Raw genomic sequence first — 26,215 nt, 5'->3', positions numbered from 1 at the left:
ATGTAGTCACATTGGCGTGGAGTTGCTGGGCTTTAGGGTAGGTGTAATTTACCTTTATAAGAAACTTGTAAGCAGTTTTTGAAAGTAGTCATTGGGTTTTGTAATTATACTAGCAATGTGTGAAAATTCCAGTTATTCCACATCCTCATCAATGTTTGGTATTGAGAGACTTTTTAATATCAACCATTCTAGTGAATATAAAGTATAATTATAGATTTAATTTAATTTTGTGATGATAACTGGAGGAAATTTAATTGTGCTTATTGGCTATCTATGCATCTCACTCTGACACCCAGGCTGGAGTGCAGTGGCATGATCTTGACTTACTGCAACCTCTGTCTCCTGGGTTCAAGCATTTCTCCTGCCTCTAGCCTCCTGAGTAGCTGGGACTACAGGTGTGAGCCACCACTCCCGGCTAATTTTTGTATTTTTAGTGGTGAAGGGGTTTCACCACATTGGCCGGGATAGTCTTAATCTCCTGATCACCTGATCCACCAGCCTCAGCCTCCCAACGTGCTGGGATTACAGGTGTGAGCCACAGTGGCTAGCCTATCCATGTATCTTTTGTTGAGGTATGATTGGGCAACAGTACCATTAAAAATTAGATTATTCATCTTTTTATTACATTTTATGGCTGATCATCATGTTTTCTGAATATAATCCTTTGCCTATATATACACACATATATATAGTCAGTATTTTCTTCAGATCTTTGATTTTTTTTTTATTTTCTTAACAGTATCTTTTGAAGAGAAGAAGCATTTATTTTTGATGAAGTCCAATTTACCTTTTCCCCCTTTTGTAGTGGGTTTTTATTGTATCCTCTCTAAAAGAAATATTTATTTACCACAAGTTTTCAAGATTTTTTTTCTTTCCTCAATGAAAATTTCATAGCTTTTTTCTATTAGGTTTATGATAAATATTAAAATAATTTTTATATATGGTGTGAGATAGAATTAAGTGTATATGTGGGTGTGTGTGTGTGTTTAAACCAGATCCAGTTTTATAACACATTATTTGTTGAAAAAAATTATTTTTCCCTCCTAAATTACTTTGGCACCATTTCTTGAAAGTTGGTTGACAATATATATGTGGGTTTATTATAGGAAATCGCGCTGGTCCGTTATTCTACTTGCCTGTCCTTACATTGTCTTGACTACTGTAGTTCATAGTCTTTACATTAAGAAACATGAGTCTCCAGTTATATTCCTTTTTGAAATATTGTTTAGGTTATTCTAAGTTATTTGTAATCACTTATAGATCTTAAAATGCTTGTTAATTTCTACAAAAATGCTGCTAGAATTGTGTAATTTGATTGGAATTACATTGAAAAATACATCAATTTGGGGAAACCAGTATCTTAATATATAGTCAGCTCTTCTCTCGTTCACACAGGTCTAGATTTCTCTCTGAAGTATTTGTAGTATTCAGTGTAGGGATTTTCCACATTTTTTCATTAAATTTTCTACCTAAATATTATGACTTCTGATCGTAATTAATGACATTATTTTGTGTTAGCTTCATTTTCCACTTCTTGAAATTTTACGATACAGTTAATTTTTTATATTGGCCTTGTTTCTAATGACTATGCTAAGATTACTTATTCGTGCTAGTTTGTATGTTGGGGTATGTTTGAACATTGTACATTCCTTATACTTTTCTATGTAATCACACTTTCAGTAAATACAGTTTATTTTATTTTCTCCTTTCCAATTCTTATTTTTACTTCTTTTTCTTGCCTTATCATACCAGTAGTACAATATTCAATAGAAGTGATGAAAGCGTATTTATTTTACTTTTATCCAAATCTTAAGAGAAAAATATTCAATACTTTTCCATCAATTATGATGCAAGTTTTAATTTTTCACAGATTTTCTTTATAAATTTGAGAGAATTCCTTTTATTCAGTTTTGCAAGTGTTGCAAGATAGTTTTTACAAGTGTCAAGCTTTTGAAATGGTTTTTCTACCTTTATTATGTTTGCTGTTTGTTTTATAGCTATTATTCTGTGAATGCAGCAAATTGCATTGTTAAATTTTGAACATTAATCCAATCTTACATTACTGGAATAAAACATACTTGATTATTATGAATATGGCTGAATTCTATTTGCTAATATTTTATTGAAGATGTTTGCATGTCTGTTCATGATAAATATTAGACTGCAATATTTTTGTAATGTCCTTGTTCCATTTTAGTGACAGGATTATGCTGGGCTTATAAAATAAAATAGAAAATACCCTTTCCTTTTGTCTTTTCTGAAAGAGCTTGAATAATATTGGTGTTATGTACACTTAAATGTTTGATGAAATTTACCAGTTAAGTGATTTAAGCCTGGAGTTTTCTGTGTAGGATGGTTTTTATTCAGCTTTTTTAGTTTTTATTTTTTTAATTCAATTTTTATAAAGTTGTGTTTTTCAAATAATATGTCTCTTTTACATGTTATCTGTTATTAGCACACATTTGCTCAAAATACTCATTATTCTTTTTAATTTATATGAGATGCATAGTTAAGCCCCCTCTTTCATTTCTGAAATTGGTAATTTATCTTTTCTCTCTTTATTTTAAAAATAAAGCTATCAGTTAATTTTCATAATTTTTACAAAGAGTTAATTTTGACATTTTTGATTTTTCATTATCAATAAAAATATGTTCTATTAAATTAAATTTATATTTTTTTAAATTTGTTTTTCTACTTACTTAGAATGAATTTTCTTATTGTAACTACTTGTGTTGGAAACTTACATAATAAATATTAAGGCTTTCTTATCCCATAAGATTAGAAATTGCCGCTATTCATTTCACTTTGAGAATTGCTTTAGCTACATTCAACAAATTTGGATATATTGTACTTTCAGTATCATTTATCGTCAAATTTTTAAATTTTTCATTGTAATTTCTTCTTTGACCTATGTGTAATTTAGAAACATCTTCAACGATTTTCAAATATTTGAAACTTTTTTAGATATTGTTGTTATTGATTTCTAATTTAATTTCTCATTGTCAAGATATAGTCTTTCTGTGATTTCAGTTATTTTAATTTATTGATACATATTTTATGGTCCAGCATGTGGCATATCTTAGCAAATGTTTCATATGCACTTGAAACAGATTAGTATTATGCCGATGTTGAATTAATATTCTGGAAACACCTATTAAACTAGGCTGATAGAGTCTACTATGTCTTTACTGAGACATAATTTTTCTTATTTATTAACTAATGAGAAAGGATTATTAAAATCTTAAACTAAAATTAATATTTAATTTTTTAAATTCTGTTTTCATGCATTTTGAAATTCTGTTACTGGGTGCCTATACATTCAGGATTATTTTGTCTTCTTGATGAATTGATCCTTTCATCGTTGTAAAATGACCCACTTTATTTATGGTAATACTCTGTCTTGAGGTCTACTTTGTATATTTTATAGCTATAACTGCATTCACAGATTTAGTGGATTCATAGCATATTGTTTTTCATCCTTCATTTTCACCTAGTCTGTTTCTCTTTATTTAAAATTTATAAACAGCTTATAGCTGGTTCTTTCTTAAAAAAATAATTTCAACTTTTATTTTAGATTCATGGGGTACATGTGCAGGTGTGTTACACAGATCTCTTGTGTGATGCTGAGATTTGGGATACAAATGATATTTTCAACCAGTTAGTGTGTATAATACTCAATAGGTAGTTTTTCAACCCTTGTCCCACTTTCTCTGTACCCCCAGTAGTCCCAGTGTCTGTTGTTCCCCCCTTGATGTCCATGTGTGCATAATCTTTAGGTTACACTTATAAGTGAGAATATGTGGTATTTAGCTCTCTGTTTCTGCGTTAATTCGCTTAGGCCAATGGCCTCCAGTTGCAGCCATCTTGCTGCAAGGGACATGTTTTTGTTCTTTTTATGGCTGTTTAGTATTCTATGGTGTATATGTACCACATTTTACTTATCCAATCTACTGTTGATGGGCTCCTAGGTTGATTCTATGCCTTTTCTATCATGAATAGTGCTGTGATGAGCATATGAGTGCATGTGGCTTTTTTGTAGATGGTTCTAGTTTCATTTGGCTGCCCAGCAATGGGATTGCTGGGTTGAATGGTTTCTGTTTTAAATTCTCCCAGAAATCTCCAAACTGGTTTCCCCAGTGGCTGAACTAATTTACAGTAACACCAACAATGTATAAGCATTCCTTTTCTCTGCAGCCTCATCAGCATCTGACACTTTTTGACTTTTTAGTAATAGTTATTCTGACTGGTGTTAGATGGCATCTCATTGTGGTTTGGATTTGCATTTCTTTGATGATTAGTGATGTTGAGCATTTTTTCATGTTTGTTGGCTGCTTGTATGTCTTCTTTTGAGAAATGTCTGCTTGTGTCTTTTGTCCACTTTTTAATGGGGTTGTTTTTAGCTTGTTGAATTGATCAAATTGTTTTGTCCACTCTTTAATGAGGTTAGTTGTGTTTAGCTTGTTGAATTGATCAAATTCCTTATAGATTCTGGATATTAGACCTTTGTTGGATGCACAGTTTGTGAATATTTTCTCCCATTCTGTAGGTGGTCTGTTTACTTTGTTAGTAATTTCTTTTGCTGTGCAGAACCTCTTTGTTTTAAGTAGGTCTCACTTGGCAGATTTGATCTTGTTGCAATTGCTTTTGAAGACTTAGTCATAAGTTGTTTTCCAATACCAATATCCCGAGTAGTATTTCCTAGGTTTTCTTCTAGAATTCTTATAGTTTAAGGTTTTACATTTAAATCTTTAACTCATCTAGAGTTAATTTTTGTGTGTGGTGAAAGGTAAGGGTCCAGTTCCATTTTCTCCATATGGCTAGCCTACTATCCTAGTACTATTTATTGAATAGGGAGTCCTTTCCCCATTGCTTATTTTTGTCAACTTTTTTGTCAAAAATCAGACAGCTGTAGATGTGAGGTTTTATTTCTAGGATCTGTATTTTGTTCCATTGGTATACATGTCTGTTTTGTACAAAAGTCAGTAGCATTTATATATACCAATACCATTCAAGCTGAGAGCCAAATCAAGAAGGCAATTCCATTTATAATGGCCATACACACGAAATAAAATACCTAGGAAGACATCTAACAAAGGAGGCAAAAGAGCTCTCTGCAAGAAGAACTACAAAATGCTCCTGAAAGAAATAATAGATGACACAAAGAAATAGAAAAACATTCCATGCTTATGGATTGGAAGAACCAATATTGTTAAATGGCCACACTGCTCAAAGCAATCTACAGATTCAAAGCTATTCCTATCAAACTACTGACATTTTTTACACAATTTGAAAAAACCCTATTTTAAAATTCATATGGAATTTAAAAAAAAAAAGCCTGAATAGCCAAAATAATCTTAAGCAAAAAGAACAAAGCCAGAGGCATCAGATTTTTCCACTCCAAACTAAGCTATAAGGCTACAGTAACAAAAACAGCATAATACTAGTACAAAAACAGACTAATAGATTTATAGGTGCTTCTTGACTTTATTATCTAGTCTGATAATCTCTCAACCTCCTGCCTGTTTGCAGAGTTAATAGGAATGTTTACTCCATTTGGATTTAATGTAATTATTGATATTGCTTATAATACTTGTCTTTGTTTTTTACTGTTTATCTTTCTCTTTATTTTCTTCCAATTACCGTGCTCCTATTCTTTATTATCTTTTTCCTCTTTCTTTTTTTTTTTTTTAACTTGGAATGAGTATTAGCTATTTTGCTAGGCATGTTTTTTATTTTCCCAAATAGGTGCTTTAGGGATTAAAATATTCACCCTTTAGTTTTCAGTTTTATTTTAATTAATATCAGAATATTTTATATATAAGGACCCTGTCACAGAATAATTGGACCTAAATTTTCTCTCAGCCTTTGTACTATTATTGCCATATATTTTACTTCTACAGTATGTCCTGCTATATGAAATTTTTTCTTTTTTTAAACATTCAAGTGACTTTTTGAGATTTTAAAAAGTGAAAGATAAGATTCTTTATAGTTACCCACATGTTTCGCATGACCACTGTTCCTCATTCCTTCTTGACAACTCATATTTCAAGATTGTGGTATTAGTTTTTCAGCATAAGAAATATTTCTAGTTTTTCTTGTAGTGTGGATTGCTTGATGATACATTTTCTCAGATTTTGTTCATCTGAAATTGTATTTTCTTTAACTCAACATTTTTATTGGATAGAAAATATTTGGTTGAAAGTTATGGGACTTTTTGTTTACTGGTTTTATACTGTTTTTCTTTTTTTTTTTTTTCAGTAATTCAAAACATCTTTTCCCATGACTTTATTATGTCTGATTTTTTCTTAATTATTGTTTCATTTTATGTAAAGTTTCTTCTTCTTTTGTCTCTTTTACTATTTTTAAAATTCTCTTTAGTTTTAAGAAGTTTCAACATGATATGGTCAGATGTAGTTAGGTCTAGTTTTCTGACCTTTTATTGCTTTTGATATTTACTGAGATTCTTGGATATGTAAATTACTGTTTTTGATGAATTTCAGAAAATAGTTGGCTAATATGTAATTTTTAAATTCCACTATCTCCCTCTTCTCTCTATGGGTCACCAAATGCAAATATGTTTTGGTTTTATAATGACACATAGTTTATTGAGGCTTTGCTAATTTTTTTCTCTCCCCTGATTCACTTACATTAACCTTTCTTTTAGAATGTGTATTTGACTTTCACCATTTATCTCCTAATATGCTCTTTTAAAAAATGTATTATACTCATTTTTGTGTGGATTCTTAAACACATTTATAATTATTTTTCAATTTTTTCTGCCAATTCTTGATAACATGTAATTTTGATTTTATTCATTTTTTTCATTATTATGGCCCATATTTTCCTATTTCTTCACATGTCTAGCAAATTTCTTTAAACAGTGTGATACTGTGAATGACCCAAAGAAATTCGGAATTCTGCTATTTTCTTTGGAAGAATGTTGATTTTATTCTCTTGGGCATTTAAATTGTTAGCATATCACCTTACATTTGTGGAGGCTTTTATTTATTTGTTTGTTTATTTTAGAGCAGATCTAGTTCCATTTGGTCTCAGTCCTAGGGCAAACCATTGAGTCTTGGAGGTAGATTGTGCTTCTCATATGTGATCTTTATAGGGTGTCAATAAAAAACCTGATGCATTTGCCAAGGAAGGCACTCTACCTGTGAGGGACTGCACTATAATTTCTGTCTTCCTGCCATGGGCAGCCGCTGAAATCTCTGCTCTACCATTATGGCATTGTACCTGTTGCATCCACTCTGGGCTTCTTGGAGTCTCACCCCACATGCATAGTTCAGGTGTAAGATAAGATTGTGGGCCGGGCGCAGTGGCTCACGCCTGTAATCCCAGCACTTTGGGAGGCCGAGGCGGGTGGATCACGAGGTCAAGAGATCGAGACCATCCTGGTCAACATGGTGAAACCCCGTCTCTACTAAAAATACAAAAAAACTTAGCTGGGCATGGTGGCGCGTGCCTGTAATCCCAGCTACTCAGGAGGCTGAGGGAAGAGAATTGCCTGAACCCAGGAGGTGGAGGTTGCAGTGAGCCGAGGTTGCGGTGAGCCGAGATCGCGCCATTGCACTCCAGCCTGGGTAACAAGAGCGAAACTTCGTCTCAAAAAAAAAAAAAAAAAAAAAAGATTGTGAAAAACTTTTTCCTCTCTTACTTGTTTCAGGACTCATTTCTTGGATTTCCTCCTAGATGTCTAGTCACTGTAGCATTATGAAACTCCAACTTACGACTCGTTATCTAATAAGACTGCAGCTTTCTGTTTGATCTCTAGTTGCTACATGCTATGTAGACCAGTCAGTATCCTCAGTAGTAAAATCATGTCATTTTGGTTAGCACTTGGTGCATTTGACCCTTGACTTCAAGGGTAAAATATCTTCCAGGGTTGCCTATTATTTATTTTCCATGTGTGTAAGTAGTTTTTTAAAAATGTATTTTGCCTGGAGTTTGCAATTATTATCAGCAGGGATGTTGGAAAATCCAAGCTACTCAATATTATAGGAAGCCATAAATAGTTATTTTCTTTTTAGAAAATATATTTTTTTAATGACTATGTTCCAGGCTTTGATCTAAGTACTGGAAACACATTAGAAAACTGTAGATTAGCACAGAGTGGTGGAAATATAAATGGTGAAAGTCAGATTCTAGACATATTTTTAAGGTAGTTGTTAAAAGATTCTAACAAATAGATTGGATATGGGACCTAAGAAAAATGAGAGAGCTTTAGTTTTGTACGTGTTCCATTTGGAATGTCTGCTAGACTTCTAAATGGAGAGGGGTGGACATTTGCATAAACATACATAACTTTCAGAGGAATGGTTTAACTTGAGATATTAACATGGTAACTCTCAGTGCATAGATAGAATACAACGTTCTTGGGTGGAATAAGCTCACCAAGAGAATTAATGGAGATAGAGAAGACCGAAGACTACAAACTGGGGAACTAGTGTTAAGAGATTAAAGAGAATGTGAAGTAGGCAATGAGGTAAAATGAATATCCATAAAACAGAGTATCCCAGAGGCCAAATAAAGAAAGGAAGATGAAGTGCCACACTGTGTCAAACAGTGCTTATAGTTTAATGAAGTTGAAGAGTGAGAAGTGGCGATTGGATTTAGCAATGTGGAGGTCATTAATGACCTCAATCAGAAACATTTTTGTAACTTGATGGAGAAAAAGAAATATGCATTGGGTATGTTTAAGAGAACATTGAAAGAGAAAAATTAGAGAGAGTGAATACAGACAGATCTTTATAGGATTGCTTTCTCTAATGAGGAGATTATTAATGATGCAATAATCTGGGAAATGTGATTAAAGGAATGTTAATTTATCAAAGCCACATCTATACAGTATTTATCCTTCCATCTGTATTCATATCTGCATACACAAATACACCCACTCTCAGGTATAAACATGTTTACATGTATAAACTGAAGAAAAAAATTCTATGCTAAATGAGATAATCTAGTAAGGAGAGGATGATTGATGATGAAGGAAAGAAAGGAGAAGAATGTTGTTTCTACATCAATTACCTCGAATATGTAAGAAAAGGCCTACTACTCAATGTATTTTCCATACAAAAGACTTCTGATTTTTATTTTATCATGACAGAAGTAAAGGGAGGGAATATAGAACAGAAGCAGGTATGTAGGTAGACATAGTGGCAGGCACTGTGGAAATTCTTATCTAATTTCTCATAATTTTATCAGGAGCATTGGATACAAAATCAAAAGCTGCATGTGAAGATGAAAAAGCAGGTTTTGGAGTTTTGAAAAGAGAGTAAAAAACATCTCATTAGGCATCTAAGTGTGTAGAAGAGTGCACAGGATAGAAAAATATAGGAAGTTTACATGATATCATCAGGAACTTATCTGAAACATGTTAACGTCGGCTTAAAATGCATCATGTTGGCATCAATGTTTGATTCCAGCCCTGTTTAGCTGCTTCAGAATAGAAAAAAATGGATACAGGGAATTATAGTTTATCAGATTTAGTGCTTAGCCATACAATAAAAGGATAAAAGAGTGTAAACGTGAGAATAGTGGTAATCCATGGAATTTAGTCTCCTAGAGAAGAGTTTGAGAATGTACAGAAGGATGGAAACATAATTAAATCATTTCATCATTAAATTTTAAGTTGCAATATGGCTGAAAAATTAGTAGAATCTGAGTACTAGAGAGAGTGAACTGAAAATTAGCAGATGGTAGCCATAAAATGGGTGATTTTGAGATTAATGAAGGTTTACAATTAGTGGTACTAATGTAGTTAGAATATGGCCAATATCAGAGGAGAGGAGTTCAGGACCTGACATGTCAAGTTGCCAGAAGAGTCACTCACTGTGTATTGAAATCATCCAAAATCAATACAGGTGTAGATTAAAAAGAAGATTCAAAGCTGAGGTAGGTAGTTTGAGAAGGTGGATGATGGAGGGTTGATCTGAAAAAGATATTAAGGAGAAGGAAGGACACCTATCCCAACTCTATGCAGAACAGTATGCATGTTGTGGAAAAATATGCCTCTACTAGTTGAGGGAACTGCAGGAAAATCAGTGTCTAGAAGGGAAATCCATATTTCTATTTAGGCTAGCTTATGAACAGAGCTGCTCCACTCAAATTCTCCCCCAACCTCGTATTCTTTGTTGGGAAGTGATGTCTGTGTCCTGTAGGCTACCATGAGTCTTTATGTCCAATGTTTAAATGTATTTATTGGTTTCTACATGTTATTCTGAAGTTTATATAGAGATTGATTTACTTTCCCCCCAAGACATACACTGGGATGAAATTTGGGTACAGATAGTTTCTATGTGAAGTGATATCAAAAGCAGAAGTAAGTGAGTGGCAAATGTCAGATAGGGAAAGGGAAAAGTCTCAGATTTAGCATTAACAACCGGGATACTGCTATTCAGTTTTGCTGGGTATCCCTTAAAGAGCTATGTAGAATTTGCCTGACAATTATCACATCCAGAGGTGAGAAAACTTGGGCATTTATCCACTGAGTTTCATTTAACATTTGGTTGAAGGTTAGACATTTTCTTATGGGTAAAGCAAACCCTCAGGCAGATAGCAGTGAGATGCAGTCACTCAAGATGGAAAGCTATCAGAATCCCAGAAAATGTTCACCAAAGCAGTGATGAAAGCTAGATGTGGGCTGATGGCTTTAATATGGAAATATTCTGGATCAGAGAGCAGAATTTTTTTTTAATCCCACAACTTACACCAAACTGATCTATTCATCCCACATATTGTATCCACTTTGTTGACTTGATGCTCCAAGATAAAGGTCATCCACAATCTCTTAAAAAGACCTAAAATGTGAGGATAAATGGAATAAACTGCTGTTTCAGAAGCTTCATTCCCAAGACCAAAATTGATATTCATCAATTTCCTTTTCTGTCACTCGTTATGAGTTTCCCTTTTATCTTTATATTGAACAATACAGTGATCCTAAAAACTCATCCATCCGTCAAGGGTTATAACCCTGGTTAGTTTACACTAGTCATGTTATTGTCTATTTACCACTGGAATGGACCAGCAGGCATGGAAGCACTAAGAGAAACCCTAGCAAATCACCCATATTTCAAACATGTTCCTCTCTGTCCCTATTTCAGAGAACCAATCCCACATCCTCATGATAACTGGGACAGTTACCCCTAATGGTATACTACTTTTACTAAATTGACAAGGAATGCATTCATGGTGGCTCACTGGCTATGTTGAGAAACTTAATTGTGGGCTGTCTTCTGTAGGACCTGGCTCATATAGGAAACCTGTGGTTGGTGTTACTATTTGGTGAAGTTTATAGTAGTATACCAACATCTGTCATTATTCATCTGTGTTTTGCAAGGGCCATTCCAGTAAATTAAATGAAGATGGCATAGGTCCACTTTATATCCTTTAAGTCTTCTAGAGTAGCACCGATTGCTGAAATTTTGGCTGGGATCTTTTACTATTTCTGACTTACTTTATTGGCCTGGGGTGGCAGACAATTTGGGGGCTTCTCCTTGGCCTTTTACAGCATGATGATTTTTATTCCCTAGTTCAGCTGTTAAGTCTATCCCAATTATAAACTCAAGAATGGGGAAATTACCACAGGGTGAATATGTACATCCAATGGAGTCATTGTGATATGAATTGGGACCATCACTCTACTTATTGCCTAGCCACCATATACCATGATTTTAAAAGAGGACATTTTGAATCCCTTGGTATCACTATCAATTCATAATATAGATTCACTATATCTAGAAAAATCTAGATATCTTCATTCACTCCAAAATATGGTTAGTGTACTCTAGTGTAATAGGCAGTGATGACCTGTTAAATGTTTAACAATCTGATTTTTGAGAAAAAATGGACAAAAACAATGAAATTTTGATTTATACCATTTGCTAATTTCCATGGTATAAAAAGTTCTAATTAAATCTACCAACATCATGTCATTAGACATAAAGTTAGGAAGAGATGTGCACAATTTGCTCTTGATGCTAGTACAAGCTGGCTCTAGCACAGCACTGGCTACATGTTACTTTGCAGAAGAAATGGGGAATTATATTTATTGCATACATTTGCAGAGTATCATAGGTTTCTTTATCAAGGTCATTCTATCTTCCTTTCTACTGTTAGCCTCAGACCGAAAATGCAATGTGATCATGATTTTTTCACTGCAGCAGCTGACATAGCTTTCTGATGACCAGCTCTTAACATTTTTTTTGGTTATAAAATCAAGAAATATGTTTGTGAGCTTCCCATTTATATCAGTCTTAGAGACACCAGGATTTGCTGGCCATTACCACAAATCTTGGAGGTTCAAGGCCTTCTGAATGTTAACTTGACCTGACTTCCAATAATCTTTGTCTGGTGGTGCTACAACTTGGTCTTATATTTTCTAAAATTCTACCAACTATTGACACAATGGAGTCTACTTCCATAGCAGTATCCCTAATCAAAAATAGCCTACAGAGTATGCCAACCAAAAAATAAAAGAATAAATAGAATTCAGCTTATCAATACTTATTTATTTGTTTCTTAAAAGGAGTGCATTGGGCTCTCTTTGAAACCATAGTCACTCGATGGCTTTTCTATTCTCATTTAATATACTCTGGCTAATATGTTCACTGACATGGGCTTTCTGACTTCTTTCTCAATACTTCGCCTATGTAGGTCTGACAAATCCACCTTATTTTTCATAAGCTATCAGCATGCCTAAGCATCAATGATCCCTCCTTGCATCATGTTGACTGGTTCTGTCTTGTCTAGGATATTAATTCCTCATAATGGACAAATATCCCATATCAATAAACTCAACTTTCCCTTATCCAGTCTTCTATTCTACATTCAAGATTCACCTCCACATTTTCTCTACCTCTTCTCAGTAGAGTAATACTAGCCAAGTGCTACTGTCCTTTTTTTTGCTGAATAATCGATTTCCTCTAATATCTGCTCATATGGGTACCCTAAGATATGATTCTAGTTACTGGTATAGACATAATGAGAGGAGATGATCAAAATTTTTGAAAAAAAAAAGTACTCTCTTCGCAGAGATCTGTTTTAGGTTATGTCTATGCTAGGTCTCAAGCAATAAGAATCTCTTCTTCTTTGGCAAGAGCAAAGAGGCTGTTTTCCAATCTGGAAGGTTCAGAGTAATTTAGAAATTTCACGCTCTCAAGGGCATCTACCCAGCTGTATAACTTCTAAGTCTTTGAGTTTTACTCTTTATTGGGGGACTTAATTAGCATAGGAAACCTAATGGGACTAAATAGTAAGTCTCTTTTTCTTAAAGTAGCTGTATATCTAATATTGGACCTGATTTTCATTATGGTCTGCCCTCTGCCTGCTGGAGATAAGCAATTTCATCTTAGTTTCCTTCCTTATTACTTTCTTTAAGGAGCATTTTGACTTTTGAGAACAGTGTTAAGCCAACTTCTCTGTTGATGATTTGGTCCCGTCTGAATTAAAAATACTCTAATGACTGTCTTTCTGTATTTCATAGAACACCCTGATTTGATAATGATTAAACCAAGTCAGTGTTTTTGTTTTTTGGGTTTTTTTTTTTTTTGGCCTTTAGGGCATTTACCAAAATTCTTCCAATTTCAGCACCTTACAATTGCCATTGTGCCCAAATATTTTATCTTCCAGTCCTTTACCTTTCACTTGCATTTCACTTCAATTCACCACATGTGAAAATCAGTAATTGTGATGCTTCAACATGACATGAGTTATCACCACCCCAAAGAGCAGCCATCAGGCCCTCGTTTTTATCTGACTAGTAAATGTTCCTATTCCAGAATATTAACCTGAGGCTTACTGTCTAGACCCGTCTCTGCCCACTAAAGCAAATGACAAGATGGACGTAAGAGTAGGTAGTTCTTTCAATACCTGAAAGTACTGAAAGGAGGGATGGGGAAGTGAGATGGAAAAAGAGAAATAAAGTATTCATCAATAAATAGTCACCCCTGTGGGCTACTGAAGTCTTCTGGGTAACTTTGCTGAATGTGCTTCAGAGTTGTCTTACCAAGGAGTGGAGAAACTGGGGTATTCATCTAGCAACTCTCATCCTTCGTTGGTTAAGGTTTATCTCTGAATGCATTAATTTTCTGACATTTCCAGGATGCCCTGGCTGCAGGCTGAGAAATTCCTTTGGCTCTGGATAAAGGCAGTCAGGAAACTAGAGAGATGCAGCATTTCAGGGAGGAAACAGCATTCTACTTCAATTGAAGATGAATTTAGTTAAAACAAAGAAAGTGATTTGGCATGGGTGCATCAACAACTATCTGCAATAAGGATTTAATGAGATAAACTATGTTAAATTTTGAAGGAGTGTCTAGCACCTAGTAAGCCTATTATCACCATCATCAACCTCATCCACATGATTTTTTACTGTTACCTGTGCTTTTACTCTTTATCTTCTTTATTTTGACACAGACTCTAGAGTAAAATTTATTTTGTCTTCATCTATGTGTCTGTAAAAATACTTAGCCAAATTTTGGTTTAGTGCTTAGTAATCATTATTTGAAAAAGTGATTGTGTTGATGGGAGTGGAATGAGGCAAGGACAACCAGCTTCTAGGACAATTGTAATTTACAATAGTAACTTTGAGATTCCTAATAGTTTTCAAAAAATAAAGACTAAGAAGTTGAAAAGGAAAGGGAGAGAAAACTATTAAACATGTATAAATAAAGGAAAATAAGGAAAGTTTGTATATGAAAAAGTTAAGTCATAGAATTTATTTTTGAGTTATTCGTTATCTGTGTCTCAGACTACATCCAGTAAGGATTTAATAATGTTGCTTATAATCAAAATCTCATGTGGAATAAAAGTGTTAAAATTTATTATAGAAAACATTTATCATAGGAAAAATTTATTGTAGAATAAACATGAGTCCAAAAAGAAGAGAATATGAATATATGAAAAATTTTAGGCTAATATAATTACTATTGTACAGTTTTTGCACTGATTTTCCAGTGATATGGTCTGGTTCTGTGTCCCCACCCAAATCTCACCTTGAATTATAATCCAAATTATAATTGAAATTGTAATCCCCACCTGATGGGAGAGAAAACTCATGGGAGGTGATTAGATCACAAGGGTGGTTCTCCCATGCTGTTCTCCTGATGGCAAATTCTCATGAGATCCAATGGTTTTATAAGGGGCCTTTCACCACTTTGCTCTGCACTTCTCTCTCCTGCTGCCATGTGAAGAAGGACATGTTTGCTTCCCCTTCCACCACAATTGTAAGTTTCCTGGAGCCTCCCCAGCCATGTAGAATTGTGAATCAGTGAAGCCTCTTTCCTTTATAAATTACCTAGTCTTGGGGTATTTCTTTATAGCAATGTGAAAACAAACTAATAGAGTAAATTGGTACCAGGTAGTGGGACACTACTATAAAGATAACCGACAGTGTGGAAGCAACTTTGGAACTGGGTAATAGGCAGAGGCTGTAAGAGTTTGGAAGGCTCAGATGAAGACAGGAAAATGTGGGAAACTTTGGAACTTCTTAGAGGCTTGATGAATGACTTTGACCAAAATGCTTATAGTGATATGGACAATTAAGTCCAGGCTGAGGTGGTCTCACATGGACATGAAGAACTTTTTGGGACCTGGAGTAAAAGTCACTCTTGCTATGCTTTAGCATTTTGCCCCTGCCCTAGAGATCTGTGGAACTTTGAACTTGACAGAGTTGATTTAGGGTATCTGGCAAAAGATATTTCTAAGCAGTAAAGCATCCAACAGGTGACAGAGTATAAAAGTTTGGAAAATTTGCAGCCTGGCCAATGTGGTAGAAAAGAGAAACCCATTTTCTGGGAAGAAAGTCAAGCCACTACAGAAATTTCATAAGTAATGAGGAGCCAAATGTTAATTACCAAGAAAATGGGGAAAATGTCTCCAGGGCATGTAAGACACTTTCACAGCAGCCCCTCCCATCACAGGTCTGAGGCCTGGGAGGAAAAAATGGTTTCATTGGCCAGGTACACGACCCCTCTGTTTTGTGCAGTCTAGGGACTTGGTTCCCTGTGTCCCAGCTGCTCCGATAAAAGGAGCCAAGGTATAGCTCGGGCCATGGCTTCAGAGGGTGCAAGCCCAAGCCTTGGCAGCTTCCATGTGGTATTGGTCTTGCAGATGTGCAGAAGACAAGAATTGAGATTTGGGAACCTCTGACTAGATTTTAGAGGATGTTTGGATATGCCTGGATGTCCAGGCAGAGATGTGCTTGAGGGGTGGAATCCTCATAGAGAACCTCTGCCAGGTTAGTGCAGAAATGTAATGTGGGGTTAGAGCTTCCACACAGAGTCCCCACGGGGCATGCCTTGTAGAACTGTAAGAAGCAGGCCACCATCCTCCAGACCCCAGAATGGGAGAGCCTCTGGCAGTTTGTACCATGTACCTGAAGAAAGCTACAGACACTCAACATTAGCCTGTGAAAGCAGGCAGAAGGGAGTTGTACCCTGCAAAGCCACAGGGAAAGAGCTGCCCAAGGCCATGAGAGGCCACTTCTTGCATCAGCATGACCTGGATGTAAGACATGGAATCAAAGTAGATAATTTTGGAACTTTAAGAATTAATGACTGTCCTATTAGATATCAGGTTTCATGGGACCTCTAGCCCCTTTGTTTTGGCCAATTTTTTCTATGTGGAATGAACGCATTTATCCAATGCCTGTATCCCCATTTTATCTTGAAAATAACTAACTTGCTTTTGATTTTACAGGTTTCTACACAGGAGGGACTTGCCTAGTCTCAGATGAGACTATGGACTTGGACTTTGGGGTTGATACTGAAATGAGTTAAGACTTTGGGGAACAGTCAGGAAGGCATAACTGTGTTTTAAAATGTGAGAAAGATGAGATTTGGGAGGGACCAGAGGCAAAATGACATGGTCTAGTTCTGTGGCCCCACAAAAATCTCATCTTGAATTATAATCTGAATTGTTATCCCCATGTGTTGAGGAAGAAACTTTGTGGGAGGGGATTAGATCATTTGGATTTCTCCCCCATGCTGTTCTTCTGATAGTAAGTTATCACAAGATCTGATGATTTTATAAGGGGCCTTTCCCCATGTCACTCTGCATTTCTCTCTCCTACTTCTATGTGAAGAAGGATGTATTTTCTTCCCCTCTTGTCATGATTGCAAGTCTCCTGAAGCCTCCCCAGACATGCAGAACTGTGAGGTAATTAGACCTCTTTCTTTCATAAACTACCCAGTCTTGGTTATTTCTTCCTAACAGCATGAAAATGAACTAATATATCCAGTCAGCAGGAAAACTAGGAATTGACTAGCTAGGATAGCAATCTATCATCAAAAGAACCAAACTATTGAGGGAATCTTGGTTTAAGGCATAGATTTCCATTGGTAAAAAGTGAGCTATTCATTAAGTCACTATATCCTATCCAGCTTCATTTTTCCATAGATCATGAGGCTATTGAAATGGCAATGAAAAGAGTTAAACTCTGTAAAATATTTTAAAAGATATGTATTCTGAACCAAATATGAGTGACCATGGCCCATGACACAGCTTTTGGGACGTTCTAAGAAAATGTGCCCAATGTCGTCAGAGTGCAGCTTATAGATTTAAGGGAGGGATGAGAAATCAATCAAATACATTTAAGGAATACATTTGTTTGTTCCAGAAAAACAGGATAACTTAAAATGGGGCTCAGCAGGAGAGGGGGGCTTCTAGGCCACAGGTAAATTTAAACATTTTCTGGTTGACCATTAGTTGAGTTTTTGTCTAAGGACCTGGGATCAATAGAAAGGAAATGTTCAGGGTAAGGTAAAAGATTGTAGAGACCAAGGTTCTTTTGAAGTCTCCTAGCTGCTGTCCTTAGAAACAATAGATTACAAATATTTTCTATTCAGACCCTTTGAAAGGTGCTAGACTCTTAGTTAATCTATTCAGAATTGGAGTAGCCTGGAAGGAAAAGATCTAGCTATGTTATAGGGATTCCTTACAGATATCAATTTTTCCCCATAAAGGACAGCTTGCAAGGCCATCTCAAAATATGACAAAAAAACATATTTTGGCGGTAAAATATTTGTATTTTCTTCCTTGTCTCATAATGTTATTGCCAGAGTCAGATTTAAAAATAAGTCACAATATATAGGGCTAAATAAAACCCATCTGTTGAGAATTTATGGTTTGTAGGTCATGACTCCCCAGACTTCTTAGAAAAGAATTTGGGTAAGATAAAACAAATCAGAGTTTAGTCCTCAGGAGTAAGCCTTTTTCAATATTTTTTTGGTAACTTATCACCCTATTTCTCCAATAAAATATTTGCCAGATTACAATTTATCGATAGATAAAAACAGAGCTTGCAAGTTGAAGAGGACGTAGGGTTCTTACATCTCTTTTACACGTTGTGATAATCTCATCATATCCAAAGGTTCTCTAGAGTAGCATTGGTCTTTATGATACATACGTTCTTCATTAATAATGATAAATAGTATATATTTAACCACCATTGAGAAATATGTCCACAGCCAGGCGCAGTGGCTCACGCCTGTAATCCCAATACTTTGGGAGGCCGAGGTGGGCAGATCACTTAAGATCAAGAGGTCAAGGCCATCCTGATCAACATGTTGAAATCCTATCTGTACTAAAAATCCAAAAAAAAGAAAAATAGCCAGGCATGGTGGCAGGTGCCTGTAATCTCAGCTACTCAGGAGGCTGAGGCAGGAGAATTGCTTGAATCCAGGAGACAGAGTTTGCAGTCAGCTGAGATGGCACCACTGCACTCCAGTCTAGGTGACAGAATGGGACTCTATCTCAAAAAGAAAAAAAGAAAGAGAGAGAGAAAACTATGTCCTTTACTTATCTCATCAGAAAATCAAGAGAATGTTGCATAGAGCTCAAAACAAACATCTTAGGTCTTATGCCAAGGGGTAAGTGTATAGTTGCGAAAGAGGTAGACATGCTTCTCAGATTGCTGGGGCTCACCATAAAGACAAAACATAGGCCAAGTAACTCAAACTGTGGTAAGAGCTAAAAAATATCATGGATGCTCTTTACCACACTCTATCCAATATAAGCTACAAAAGAAAGATATGTACAATTTTAAGCAGAATAATTTTAAGTTCAGCACTAGTAGCCTTTGTTCCCTGTAAGATAAAGCACGGCATTTTGTCAGTATAAAACAATTGCCCCACATAATTTCTGGAAGTATTCAGAGTGAAAATCAGTTCAGGTTAATGCCTACCATAACAAGTCAAGGTGTTTAGGGGTCAAGTAAGAAGACAAGTTTCTATCATTATAATATTTCCAAAGCAAGCACCGTCTTTAACAGTTCAGCTCTAATAAAAAGCACAGTGCCTGACACATGGTACTTAATAGGTTATGTCTGTTTCTGTTTTTGGTTTTCTTTAAATGAATAGTAGTTATTTTGAGAAATTGCAATTTGTGAAAATTAGTATTGATGCAATTAAAAAATTATGAGAGTCTAGAAAGAGGAGGTAAAGATAGCATGTTTACACAAATGAGCATATGAAGAGCTCTGAATCTCCAAATCCTTGATGTAAGGAGAATAAAGAGCCACTAATACACAGACATCTGATGTGATAGGATTACCAAAGATTTGAGTAACCAGAAATATATATATAATCATGTGCCACATAATGATATTTTGGTCAACAGACAGCATGTATGGCAGTGGCTTCATATGATTATAGTGGAGTTGAAAATCCTTATTACTTAGTGACCTTGTAGCTGTTTAATGTTGTAGCACAATGTATTACTCATGTGTTTGTGGATATGCTAGAGTAAACAAGCCTACTGTGCTGTCAGTCATATAAAAGTATAGCACATATAATTATGTGCACCACATAATGCTTGATAATGATAATAAACAACTATGTTACTGGTTTATGTACTTATTATACTATATTTTATTGTTATTTTAGATTATATCCTTTCTATACACACACACATACACACACACATATATATATATATATATAAAGTTAACTGTAAACAGCCTCAGGCAGGTCCTTTAGGAGGTATTCCAGAAGAAGGCATTGTTATCATAGGAGATATAGGAGATGATAGCTCCATGCATGCCACTGCCCCTGAAGACCTTCCAGTGGGACAAGGTGTGGAGGTGGAAGACAGTGATGTTGATGATCCTGATGCTGTGTAGGCCTAAACTAAAGTGTATGTCCATGTCAATCAGGCTGGAGTGCAGTGACATGATCTTGGCTCACTGCAACCTCCACCTCCCAGGTTCAAGTGATTCTACCTCAGTCTCCAGAGTAGTGGGGATTACAGACATGCGCCACCACATCCAGCTAATTTTTTTGTAATGTCAGTAGAGATACAATTTCTTCATGTTAGTCAGGCTGATCTCAACCTCCTGACCTCGAGTGATCCACCTGCCTTGGCCTCCCAAAGTGCTAGGATTACAGGCTTGAGCCACCATGTCTGGTCCATGTCTCAGATTTTAACAAAAAAGTTTTAAAATTAAAAATTCAAAAATCAAAAAAAGCTTATAGAAGGACATAAAGAAAGAAAAACTTATACAGTTATACAGTGTGCTTGTATTTCAAACTAAATGTTAGCACAGAAGTCAAAAAGTAAAAATATAAAAATTTTATAAAGTAAAAATGTTACAGTAGGCTAAGGTTAATTTATTATTGAAGAAATATGTTTTGTAAGTGTAGTTTAGTCTAAATATGCAGTATTTGTAGTCTATAGCAGTGTACAGTGATGGCCTAGGATCTCACATTCACTCATCACTCACTCACAGACTCACCCAGAGCAAATTCCATTCCTACAAGTTCCATTCATGGTTAAGTGCCCTATACAGGTATACCACTTTTTAACTTTTATATTGTATTTCTACTGTACTTTTTCCATGTTTAGATATGTTTTGATAAACAAATGCTTACCATTGTGTTATAACTGCCTACAATATTCAGTACAATAACATGCTGTACAGGTTTGTGACCTAGAAGCAATAGTTTAGACCATAGCCTAAAAGTGTGGTAGGCTATGCCTTGTAGGCTTGTGTGTACATACTCTATAATGCTTGTACAACAACAAAATCCCCTGACAAATTTTTCAGAAAGTATCCCTGACATTAAGAGATGCATGACTTTGTGTGTGTGTGCATTTATAAATATATGCAGACACATATATGTATGTATACATACTGTATATATAATACACACACACACACGTACATTCAAGGAACTCAAGGGTGACCACACTCACTGTGACATAAACACCTACAACTATTTTTTTAATATACAGTCACAAAATAATAAAAAGGAAAAAAAAAGGTGTGCACTCATATATAGCTAGATACCCAAATGCACACAGAAAAGCCAGGCATGTGGGCATTCAGGATGGAGACGTTGAAGGAGTTTTGCCTCACTAATTTGCCCATTATTTCATGGACATTCATTGAGTGCCTACCTCACATTACATACTGGAAAGCAGTGGAGGTTAAAATAGCAAGTGCCATAATCACCCCATTCTCAGTGCTGCTCTGCTGTTAGATGGAACCTTTATCAAGTGTCAGCAAGGGAACCTGGCATTTATCCGGGTGGGTGCTGTGCTCTGCTCTGCTGACAGGGTAGATTTAATACATGTCATCCCCACTGTGCTAAGATGTTTTAATGGCTTGCTCTTTCTTCTTTCCATCACCCAGGCAACTTTGTCTTTCTTTTCTCTTCAGTCCCTTTCTCTCATCCCCCAATTCTTCCCCTTTTACATTTTGGGCTTCCCTTTGCACATGCCTATGTTTGTCACTTTGAAGGAGTCACTACTTCTCTCTGTTTCTGCATACCCATTGATGAGTGTGGGAATTCACTAAATTATCCCTGATGTCTTAGCCAGCTCTTAGTGCTATGCTAGCATTGTAGAATTCTGGTTTGAATTCCTCCTGAAGAGCAGAGCCTGAGACATGGGCCTTTGTGGAGTTTATTTGGGGTCATTTGATCCTATTGTACATGATGGATGGTCTGAGAAATGAACCAGGGAAGGAGGGAACGCTACAGGCTTGGAGGATTAGTGAAGTGTAAATGGGGAAAGAAGAAAGGCAGCCAATCCAAGGTTATTGAGCTGATTACAACTACAGAAAAACTGGAGCTTAATCCTGTTTTCATGTTTCTTTTTTTTTGTTTGTTTGTTTTTTTTTGTTTGTTTGTTTTCATGTTTCAAGAGCTGTGTGGAATTTGCTTTAGAAATATCTGAGATTGGAAAAAGAGAATTCTTACCTACTAGTTCCTGCCCATTGGTAAAGGGTTGTCCCAGGAAATGCTAACACCCTGTCTCTTCCCAGTTTGTGCAGACATAAGAACGGCTGACCAAGCTGTTGCAGTAGATCCACGTGACTGTGGCAGATAAGCCCTAGGAGATAAAGCAAGAGATATGCAGTGCAGCCAAGACCAGGTGCTGTTAGGCTACACCTGAGTACAGCTGGTTGCTATAGCAAAAAACAGATAAACATTGGTGGAGTAAGAGAGTACAAAAGGAAAATATGTGTGCAACAAATAAAACATTGCATTCCTCAATGTTGTCTGAGTGCTGATATCAAAAACTTGTGTCAAATCAGCTTGACCAGGGCACTGACCATATGGGGACTATGTCAGGAAATTTCGATATCCAACATTTCTACAAACACAGAATTCTGGTGGGCATGAGCTCCATTGCCCAGCTTCTTCCCAGTTCCCACCTCCCAGTTCCCTTCCCAGAGCCCACCTAAGTTTGTCGTAACATTGATAATGATTATTAAAGAACATCTACAATGTGCAAGACAATGTATTACGCACTTTAAGTACAAGGTATCTTCTAATCCCTAAATCAGTAGTATCCTATCATCATCAGGTTAGTACACATAATCAATCCCATTTTATAAATGGGGAAACCAAGGCTCAGAGAAGGGAAGTGACTTTCCTCAATTTACATTACCCATGAAGACCTAAACTGGAATTCAAATCCATATATATATACATATATATTAGGCTATTTTCAGTAGATGAAACTATCTCAATGGGCACTTGGGTTTAGACTGGGTGTATGTCTTAGTTCCAGGTCGCTATCTCTGCCTTATCTGATGACTAACCTTGGACTCCAGCTTGGCTACAGCCTTGATATCCTGCTTAGTTACTTGCCAGAGACTCCAGCTGCTTGGACCTCAGTCACTAGTCCAGATATAATTTATACCAAATACTAACCCAGTTTTGAACTGGAAGCCTCATTTTTTTTTTTTTTGAGACAGAGTCTGACTCTGTCATAGGCCAATCTCCGACTCCTTGGTTCAAGCAATTCTCCTGCCTCAGCCTCCTGAATAGCTGAGATTACATGTGCCCGCCACCATGCCAAGCTAATTTTTCTATTTTTAGTAGAGTTGGGGTTTCATCTTGTTGGTCAGGATGGTCTCCATCTCCTGACCGTGACCCACCCACCTCGGCCTCGCAAAGTCCTGGGATTACAGGTGTGAACCACCACCACACCGGTCTTATAATTTTTTACTTATGCTTTTTCTCATTGGAGGCCAGCCTACAACCAAGTCAGTACCCCAAACTAATCCTTGTACATTCCAGTTTCTTGATTTGCATGTTTTCTTCTGTTGTTTCATTTTTCTCTTTATACTTTCTCTTTCCATAATCCATAATTGATTAGCAGATTAGAGTAAGGCACAGCAGAGAATAACAGGAATAGATAAACTGGGAGATAAATTTGACATTATTTAGAATTAATCAGAGATTCGGGGAATTTAACATTCAAAGAGAAAGTAGCCCATCTTAGTTTCCCAGCCTATCTTAGGCTATGCAAGCCTCTGTAATAAATATCTTAGACTGAATAATTAATTAGCAATAGATATTTATTGCTTACGATTCTGGAGGCTGAGAAGTACAAGATCAAGGTGCCAGCAGTTTCAATGTCTGGTGAGGGCTTGTGCTTCACGGACAGTGCTTTCTATGTGTCCTTACATGACAGAAGAATAAAAGAGTTCCCTCAAGTGTCTTTTATAAGGGCACTAATTCCATTCATGAAAGGACTCTCATGATCTAATCATCTTCTAAAGACTTCACCTCTTAATTCTACCTCAATAGGGATGAGGTTTCTACGTGACTTTTGGAAGAACACATTCAAACCTTAGCACCGTCTTCATTCCCTCCCACAATGTACTTTTTTTTCCTTCTAAGCTTCTTAAAAATATATCATTCAGTGCATTGGACAATCATAGCTTAGCTACTCTTGTACAATGTCACGCTCTCTTCCCTAGCCATTGTTGACATCACCAAGATCTTGATTCTAGCTAAGCTGTTCTTGGTATAGAAACAACGAGGGAAAAGGAAACTGGAAGAGGGAAGTCGGGGGTATCTGCTTTTCATGTGACAGGTAGGTGAATGTAGGTGGAGGGTGCAAGCATCTTCTACCCACTAAGTAAATGAAGAAACAAAGAATGCTGGTCTAATGAGAATGAGGAAGTAAATATGTTTTAATTATTAAAGAACAGTGATAGTTGGAGGAAGATTTCAATCAGCCCTAAATGCTATGCCCAATTATCTTCCTGCACCCTTGACCACCTACGTCCCTGTCTCTGTCCTTTAACTTACCAAAGTTACTCAATTATCTGATCCATTCTCCCTTTTTTAAAAACTGGAACTATTATTATTAAAAGACATGCCTGCATTATGTTTTCAATGACAAAAAAATTCTCCGCTTTCTGAATTTCTTTCATTTCCCAGTAGATCCAGTTGTTAGAAAGTGCTTCCTTATGTTGAGCAGAAAGCAGTTTTCCTGTACTTTCCACTTGTTAACTCTGTTTCTCTCTTTGGAACAAAATAAAACCAGTAAAATCCCTTCTTTTTATACCTGCCCATCCAACATCTGAAAGAAAGCATCCCAACTCTTCTCCCCATTCCATGAAGAAGTTTTTACTCTCTAAGCTAAATGTGCTCAGATTATCTTATTTTTTTGTGCCATGGTTTAGAATCCCATGGGTTACGCTGGTCTCTTCTCTCTGGTTATACAACAAATTGTTAATCTCTCTCTCCATGTCTAGTTTTGGCTGGCCCAATATGTAATGATGTGGGCCTGTTACATACCTGTCTCTAGGGTCTTACTTGCATTATAAATAATCACTGCCTTGTGATTCCAGTGTCAAGCAGGTACAGCACTACATGGTGGTATTATGTTTGACATTAGACATGGCCCAACAAGGGAGAAGAACATGCTTCAACAGTTAGATGATTATGTTAATACAAACTGGGATTTATTATTATGTTTGTCTCTTTCAAGACTGAATCTGATGTGATTGCTGCTGCTGATTCAGTACTAGGTAATGGAAGCTGAAATGTATTCCCCAGAAGATTCTCCGGGAACAGCCACCTGGGATTGACAGAGAGAGTCACTGGGTGTCACTGTTGAGTCATACAAATGCACTATCTGCTCGCTTATACAAGTCTGGCTCCTTAAAGAAACTAGGAGAAGGAGGTTTGGGGTGGCTGCCTGTCTCCTCCTGGTCTGTGTCTCTTCATTAGGGTCAAGAGAGAGCATCCCTCTCCCAGATTTTCCCTAAGAAGTATTGAGTCAGACGTGCCCACATCAGTGTGGGTCTTAGCTGCCACTTAATGAGCTGATCCATCCTTGATCTGCCTATGGTGCCGATAGGGGTCTGCTTTTATGTATCTATGTAGTAAGTGATCATACCCTCACAGTAGTCAAAGGAGGTCTCCCCCTTACACCCAGGGCTTGCTGAACCTATCAGCTCTCTTCACAGCAGATAAGCCTTTCCATTCCACAGTTAGTTCGTTCCAGATAGACTGTGATTTCAGTCTCAGCCAAGGGTCAGTGGCACATTTCAGATTTATTATTATTATTATTACTATTTTATTTTTTTACGGGAGTACTGATTTTGATAGAAATAAAGACAGGTAGAATTGTAGGCACTAGCACCTTGAAAGGCAAGGAGAACAATTGATCAAAAGAGACATGGGCCAAGAATGAGAAGGCTGAGTGCTCTAGTAACCTTCTGTCCAAAAACTGACCCTGTTACTAACCCAGCCTGACCCACACATAGGCCATGAACTTTTGTTACCTCAGTGACTAAACAGCCTTCACGAGATGGTCACTCAGGTTCATTGGCAGGTGTTCTCAATCCTTTTAGGTGAACCTCATGAAAATGCAAATACTAAAATACCACATGCCTAAAACTTTCCCCTGTGTCTGAGGAAAGCCCTAGGCATCAGTATATTTATAAACCCCACATGTC

This window comes from Aotus nancymaae, unplaced genomic scaffold (genome assembly GCF_030222135.1).
Source record: "Aotus nancymaae isolate 86718 unplaced genomic scaffold, 86718_ANA_hifiasm-v0.15.2.pri h1tg000003l, whole genome shotgun sequence".
NCBI classification, from domain to species: Eukaryota; Metazoa; Chordata; class Mammalia; order Primates; family Aotidae; genus Aotus; species Aotus nancymaae.
Note: the sequence above shows the minus strand (reverse complement) of the source record.